Source organism: Aplysia californica, unplaced genomic scaffold (assembly GCF_000002075.1).
Source record: "Aplysia californica isolate F4 #8 unplaced genomic scaffold, AplCal3.0 scaffold00877, whole genome shotgun sequence".
NCBI classification, from domain to species: domain Eukaryota; kingdom Metazoa; phylum Mollusca; class Gastropoda; order Aplysiida; family Aplysiidae; genus Aplysia; species Aplysia californica.
In genome coordinates, this window is record NW_004798147.1 from 104,622 (window position 1) to 112,673 (window position 8,052).

Consider the following 8,052-nt stretch of genomic DNA (forward strand, 5'->3'; position numbering starts at 1 on the left):
GAAAGCTGACATTCGTTTTAATCAAAATTGCATTAAATTGTATTTTTTACTTCAGATTTGGATTCTGCGATGAAAATTACTGTCTAACACGCGAACTTTTCACTTTAGGCCCATTTTCGAGGTATATACAATTTTTTTAAAAATTTATTGTAAACACGCTGACCTCGACCTACATGTTTTGACTTTCTTTTCGTAGGCTCTAATAGATTTAGTGTATATTGAGACATTTGATTCAGAACATGAACAGCACTTATTACAGCGGTGTAAAAGAGACCTGCACTTTTTGATACATTACAAGACAATAACTCAAGCAGAAATTACGTCAACATTGCTAAAGAAGTTGGAGTGGAAAGTAAAAATTAAAGTTTCATAGCTGTTTTGTTTTGTTTTGTTTTTTAAATCACAAGGGAGAAAGGAATGTGAAGTTAGTACGTTGGTGTAATCAACTCCAATTTTCCCTCCCCAAAAATTACTTTTATTTTTACTTTTATCCGCTGCTTATACCCTTTTGGGTGTCGCGGGAAGAAAGAGACGTCTCTCTGTCGCCAGCCGGAGAGTTTGGGTCAAGGGGATGCCGTGGGTGGTTAATGTTTCCCTGACTCCATCTATCCAGGTCTTTCTCGGTCACCCTCTAGCCTTGTTGCCATCGGATTTTTATATGTAGGCACCACGTTGTGCTGGATGGTGTGTTGGTACATGTAATCGTAGGGGACGTCCGAACCATTTGATTCTTTGGTGTTGGATGTGATGCATGACATCATTTGTGCCCACCATTTCTCGGATTACAGAGTTTCTAATCTTTTAGCGCCTGGTCTTGATTGCTTTTCTAAGGCACCGCATTTCACATGTAAATCTTTGCTTTAATGTCTAGTTCGTGGTCCTTGTTTGGCATTGATAAGTGAGTGTTGGGATGAACATGGTGTTGATCATTTTGAGTTTTGTTGTCATAGGGATGTTAGGATGTTTCTCCCCAAAACGGAGAGTTGAAAACGTAGGGAACGTGAAGCAAGTGTGTTTGCAGCCTTAGAGAGCAGGAAAGGGGGTGAAAGGACAAAAGTTTAGAGTAGAAAATTTGCCGTCGCTGTCCGGATTCGAACCCGGGACCTATTGAATGAGAGGCGAACCCCGTGAGCTCTGGACAACGAGAACCTCCTCTAATTAGAGTAGTTTGAGCACCCAGTAGGCCAGTAAGTTCCCACCACATCAACAAGTCCGTCCACTGGACCAGCAGTTCTCCTCTTTGTTATTAGGCTTGAGTAACACTGGATCCCGGGACACACAAGCAGTCATTGCAATGTCAAAGCAGAAAGGCACCAAAAGGTCAACCCGCGGCCAGCATAACATACCAAGCCAATACATCATGTAGGCCTACTATAACCACTCAAAACAATACAAATCATCGAGAAGGAAAACTGCAGACAGGAATGAATGAGCCGGTGGACAAACGGTCCAACCAGTTTGCAATCACATGAGTGTCAAGAGCAAGGTGAACAGAACTGAAGAGAAGGGAACAAACAACGACATTTTTTTTTTTCGTAAGCGTTTTACGGCGATCGCAACTGCATAAGGTCATGAGTGCGCGGGACACACCTAACATTTTCAGTTGGTAGGATATTTTGAATTTTGCCCGGATGGCGGTCGAAGCCTACTCGTTTGAAATTTGGACCACCAAGGGATATTCAACGTGCGCACCTTGCACACGGGATCTCCGAGATTTTTCGCCCTTATCCGAGAAGGCTTGGTGTTAAAGTTGGGTCGTGAGCGCGAGAACGGAACTGAATCGTCACTCTTCCCTGCGGAATGCGATTCACTTCAGCGGAACGCGGAACAGTATCGCCTTCCGATTCCCGCTGTCACCACCTTGTGGCTTGTTTGTAACCTACTGCTGGGTCGCGAGTCGATTCACGAGCGCAAGAACGGAACGGAACACTTAGTATGCCCCCCCCCCCCCCCCTTATCTTACAAAAGATGGCACAGTCCAACCCCTTTATTAAAACAAAATGAACAGGTTCCAACCAATATATTAGACAGAAGGAATTTTATGGAGCCATTGTTTTAGTTTAGCGAATCATGGGGGGAGGGGAGGGGAGGTGAATTTATGGCGGTCGCTAATTGAGGTCAGTAGAGCAGCGCAACGAAGGACGGTGAGGGGGGGGGGGGGGGGGAGAGGATGGCAGGGCAACAATAGTGGGACTCGCGAAGTGGCGTTGATAATAATAATGACACTGTTCTGTTTCACGCATACAACGAGCCCGAGACTTAATGTTCCACGATCGCTCGCGTACTCACGATTCATTGAAGCCGACTGAATTGTGAATTGCCACTCTCAGATTTGGCGAGCAGGATCCAGCTTTACTTGGTGTAGATCTTTCCTATGGTACCCGAAGATCAGGGGTGTGGCTGACAGACAGCAGTAAGAAGGAGCCAACGAGAAGCAGTGGGAAGGCTTGAGAAAGAGTCAATAGCCCAGAGGAGGGGGCAAAGGAGGTGAGGGGGTGGGGGCAGAATAAGTGGAGGTGAAAGCGGACAACAGAATATTGCTAGAGAGCAGGGAAGGAGGTGAAAGAAGACAATTTTAGAGAAGAAAATGTTTCCGTCGATATACCCGGACACCTTAACCTGTGGCCACGGGAGTCCCCATGAAGTACCGTGTTGTGTTACATGCATGTTAGCTGATATAATCTAAATCTATTGTTGATATCTAAACTAAATTTTACCACCCAACCCTTCTTTGTTTCCCTCATATTTGCCAACATTAAATAACGCTCGTCTTGCCTTAGTTATGGATTCGCAAAAGATGCCGGGTGAGAGAAAGACAAAAGACCAAAAACAGACAAACAAAGTGTGAGAAGCGAATGATTGGTAAAATAACAACAAAAAGAAATGGGAAGATACACTTGTACGAGATTTTTAAAAAATCACAGCAGCTGAAAGGAGCACATGTGGGTGCAAATCTCAATGCTTAAATCATACAGTATTTGTTTGTTTCGTCTCTCTCTCTCTCTCTCTCTCTCTCTCTCTCTCTCTCTCTCTCTCTCTCTCTCTCTCTCTCTCTCTCTCTCTCTCTCTGTGTGCATGTGTCTGTCTCGGGATACTGCGAAATCATCGCTACTTCTTGACCTATAATTAGCCACCTCTCGTGGGTGGGTGGTTGAGGGGGGGGGGGGGGGGTAAAATATACCCTCGAGTTATTACCCAAGTACTCGGATATTTTGGACAAGGGCAAGTGTGAGTGTTAAAAACCTACAAGAGTTAGTAGATCTACTCACAGAGGTTAAATGTTTGAGTACTTCACGCACACCCCTAAATTTAACCAATTAAAAAAAACAACTTTTGTGACCTCGTCTACGAAACAGTCCAACATCTGCTCCTCGAATATCCCAAACTACAGGATTTACTAGCTATTACTCTCAATATCATAGGCCTATCCCTTGTCGGTATTGCATAAGAACTAACATTTGATGATATATCATATAGCCTACCTACAACAACAGCAGAGCTCCCCCCCCCTTTTGTAAACAAAAGTGATGATGTGATACAGTCCAGAATAAGTTGGCTACATGATAATTGGGATGTTGTTTATGTTGTGCTGGACGATTGGATAAATGGAAGCAATATCAGGCATGAGAGCGTGATATGGACGGTCCACATGGCAAGGATCTTAGAATTTGATAAAATCTATCCATAACCTCCTTGGCAGCATATTCATGTATGCCTGTTGTTATAATAAAATCTATCCATAACCTCCTTGGCAGCATATTCATGTATGTCTGTTGTTATAATACATAGGCCGATATCTATCTATATTTTTAAAATATTACACACACATAATAGGTTGTCAAAGAATATTATTTTTCGACTTCAATACTATTGGCCTACATCAAAGACGCACCTTACAAGATCTTTACCATAAAGTATCGTACTACTTTCCATTTAAGGAATACAAGATTGAAAAGACGGATGCCAAATACATATTCCTCAATATTTCCAAGGTGTGCTGATTGGATGAAACAAGAAATGAAGATGAATGAGATAGACGGGTTTGAGTTAGAAAGATTCAGGGAGCAGGAGTTTCGACAAAAGTCGAGCACTTATTTTTGTTAGATCTAGTAGCGGATTATGACGCTTCCGGTACATCTATAGCGGAAGTGGGAACTGAGCCAGTTCTGTTTTTATTCCTACCCTTTAGCCTATGTTGTGACGATAAGGATAAAGTCAGTGGATAAGGATCATACCATTACACCCCCCTGTTTGAAGTACTTAATCACGTCTGAAGAGGAATTGATTAGACACTATCGGATGTTTGTTGGCTTGCGACCATTGATACCATATTTATTTTCAATGTTCATCGCCAACCGTTGAGATTTGGAGACTTAAGAATAAACTCCTGAAGGCCAGGGTAAGTAGAAAGTGACTAATTCTTGGCCTAGATCTAGCCCACCAAGCAGAATATTGTCACTGTCGACAGTGGGTCATACGTTGAGTAGATCTAATCTAGAATCTAGATCTAGTCTAGATCTAGATCTAGATAGTCCAGATCTAGATCTAGATCTATATATAGAAGATCTATATCTTAGGCCTAACGACGACTGAAGCTGTCAGAAGTAGGCTTTCTAGATCTAGAGTCTAGTGTCAGTGTAGATCTAGAATCTATTGTTGGGATGCACCTTCTAAGTACTATACTATTATTAATGGAAGTGGCGTGAGAATAGAAATACGATCGACCTCTCACCCCCGGGTAAGACTTGCCACTGTAGGCTATTCTCACCCGGTGTCAAATAAGACCTGTTTTTTCTAAGGCCTAAGGCCACCTCTATTCTCACCCGGAGTGAGAATAATGCAGGCGAGTCTTGTGGCTATTCTCACCCGGTGCGCGTTCACCAAATTTTGCGTTCAACCCTAAACCACAGAATTCTACACTGTGATAACAGAAAAATTGTAGAATTCTGTGCCGTGAACAAACGTTCCATTACAACTGTAGCCTACTAAAAGCGTACAATTTTGTCTGTGGGCAGTGGAGAGAGAGAGAGAAAGAGAGAGAGGAGTAGCGCGAGAATTTCCGGGCAAAATAAAATGGCGACCTGCGTAGTTCGGCTCGATTCGAAAAGTTAAATAGCCGTAGCATCGTTGTAGACAACCTAATTAATTTACTGTTTTAACATCATTTAAAAACTTTGTTTTGGTCAATTTGATCGTCCACACCGATAGACAGTATTCAGAAAGAGACAGAGAGAGAGAGAAGAGGGGAGGAGTTGATCTTGCGAGAACTTCCGGGCAGGTGAGAATAGCCACTTTCTTTTCCTAATTTCGGAATGGCCACCTCTATTCTCACCCGGGGTGAGAATAGTGCAGGCCAGTCTTTTGGCTATTCTCACCCGGTGCGCGTTCACCGTTTATATAGCCTAGATCTAGAGATCTAGGCCAACAAATTTTGCGTTCACCCTAAACCACAGAATTCTACACTGTGATAACAGAAAAATTGTAGAATTCTGTGCCGTGAACAAACATTCCATTACAACTGTAGCCTAATATAAGCGTACAATTTTCAACATTTTGTCTGTGGGCAGTGTCCAGAGAGAAAGAGAGAGAGAGAGGAGTAGCGCGAGAACTTCCGGTCAAAACAAAATGGCGACCCGTGTAGTTCGGCTCGATTCGAAAAGTTAAATAGCCGTAGCATCTTTGTAGACAACCAAATTAATTTACTTTTGTGTTTTAACATCATTTTTTAACTTTGTTTTGGTCAATTTGATCGTCCACACCGATAGACAGCGGAAAGAGACACACAAAGAGAGAGAGTGGAGGAGTAGATCTTGCGAGAACTTCCGGGAAAAACGAAATGGCGACCCGCGTAGTTCGGCTCGATTTGAACAGTATATGCATCTTTGAAGACGATCAAATTAGCTTACTTTTGTGCTATAACATAATTTTTTCTTGGCTTTTTTATCAATTTGATCATCCACACCGATAGATAGTATTCCAAAATGAGGAAAAGCAGGTCTTGTTTCGCTCTGGGTGAGAATAGCCTACGCTGGCAAGTCTCACCCGGGGTGAGAGGTAGATCGCTTTTCTATTCTCACCCCGGATGAGAATAGCCACTTCCTTTCGGAATACTTTCTATCGATGTGGATCATGATCTCAAATGGATAAAGGCAAAGAAAAGATTACGTACGTTATAGATCTAGTTATAGCACAATAAAAGTAAGCTAATTTTATCGACTTACAAAGATGCTTAAAGGCTATTTTCACTTTTAGTTTTAGAATCGAGCCGAACTACGGGGGTCGCCATTTTGTTTTGCCCGGAAGTTCTCGCAAGATCTACTCGTCCCCTCTTCTCTCTCCCTGTCTCTGTCTCTTTCCCTCTCTCTCTCTCTCTCTTCGGGCGCTGTGGCTTCATAAACGGTCAGCGATGCGGACAGCACGCAGGAACTCAACACTCGCCCAGGGGTCCTTAAAAAGTGCTGAAAGTGGGTTACTGAAATGTCCCAGCAGACGGGTTCTAGCAAGATAGCTTGCGGGACATCTCAGGAATACATGGTCCATAGTTTCGTCCTCCTTGCAGGCTCGACAGGACGGATCTGGGTTGTCCGCTGGCGCAATTTTGTGGAGATATGATCTCAACTTGGGCGATTTTCCACCAGTTCTCATTTGGGAGAGAAGCCGGCGGTCCTGTCGTCTGAGCGAGGCCTCAAGAAAGTGGTATGACGGCGGCTGGGCAAACGGCAGTTTGGGTTTCACCTCTCTCTTCCACTTTGCGCAGGTCGATTGGTGGATGACGGCTTTAAGAAATCGATTGGCTGTGTTGCTTCTTTGGCGATACTGTCAACTTCCTCGTTCCCAGCCAGTCCAGCATGGCCTGGAATCCACTGTAACATTCAGAGCATTGACAGAGGGTGTGCAGATGTTGCCAGATTGAGCAGGCCACCTTTTCCGATTGGTTGGTAGGGCCGTATGAGAGGCGCATGACTGCTGACCTAGAATCAGTGTATACATGGATGTGTGCACTGTTCGGAAGGCTGCCTGCTGTATGTAGTGCCACAAGCATGTCAAGCGCTGTGTCGAGCAGTGGCGGTGGGTAGTGATGGGCTTACGGGCTTGAGCCCCTCACCCCCACCCCGTCCCCACCCTAACTCTACCCCTTAGTTAATGAAAGTTTCTTAAATAACGAAATAAACAGTTGAAACCGTTGTGATCGCAAAGGCTCGCACACAGTGAACACACAGTTATCAGCTTGCGGCTTGCCCGTTTATCCAATCATTGTTGTCACCGCTTACAACTATAGTAACCTAACAGCCAATCAAATGTCGTTAGGGCTCAGAAAGAATAAGCCGGTTCCCACGCCCGTCTTTAATGAAACTCTTCTTGAAAAAAAGGTGAAAACTTTAAAAAAATTACACTGTACAGCGGGCTCACGCTCTCCCAGCCCTGACAATGGGGTGAAAGTTTACGACACACTTCCCCCAGTGACACAGATACCTATGCGCCCATTGGGCCTTTGTTAGGCGCTTTTATTTTCCGCAACAACACGACCCAATCCATGTAATAGACGGTAGGTGTTTGGAGTGCTGTGTGTTTGAGCCGCTGAGATTTAACAGCTATTAATTACATCAAACCACTTTTGGGGCAACTTTTTCTTCAGATAAAAACTAATTAGAGAAATTTGGAGGTGAAACGTCTTCGTCTCCACCATCCAGAAGAGCTTAAATTTAACTAAGAACAAAGAGATGGTAGATAAAGGTGACTCTTCTCTCGTTTGAATGGTTCTCAAAATGCTGTGGTTTGCCATGAGTATAGAAAAATCATCACTGTTTTGTTCTTATTGCTTCCTTTTTGGTGGTAAAGAAGTGGAAAAAAACCCATGCCCCACCCAAATCTTGGTCCACCCACTGCCACTGGTGTCGAGAGCTACAAGCTCGGCCCTGTAGCTGGAACAATACCGGCCCGCAGGTACACGTTGGTCGAGTTCGGTATCACCGGTCTTGATCAGTATTCCACTTCCTCCATACGCAGTACCCTGCTTAGCTGAACCGTCAGTCCAGACTTCTACATCGGGCA

At 44.0% G+C, this 8,052-nt stretch overlaps 1 protein-coding gene across 1 annotated transcript in view; it reads left to right on the plus strand.

Moving 5' to 3' along the window:
- Positions 1-4,136: 4,136 nt before the first annotated feature.
- Positions 4,137-8,052, plus strand: part of LOC101863624 (serine/threonine-protein kinase 38-like) — a 32,880-nt gene continuing 28,964 nt past the window's right edge. Inside the window, exon 1 of the mRNA XM_035972857.1 lies at positions 4,137-4,399. The gene's annotated coding sequence lies outside the window, so the exon portion shown is untranslated. The remainder of the gene's footprint in view (positions 4,400-8,052) is intronic.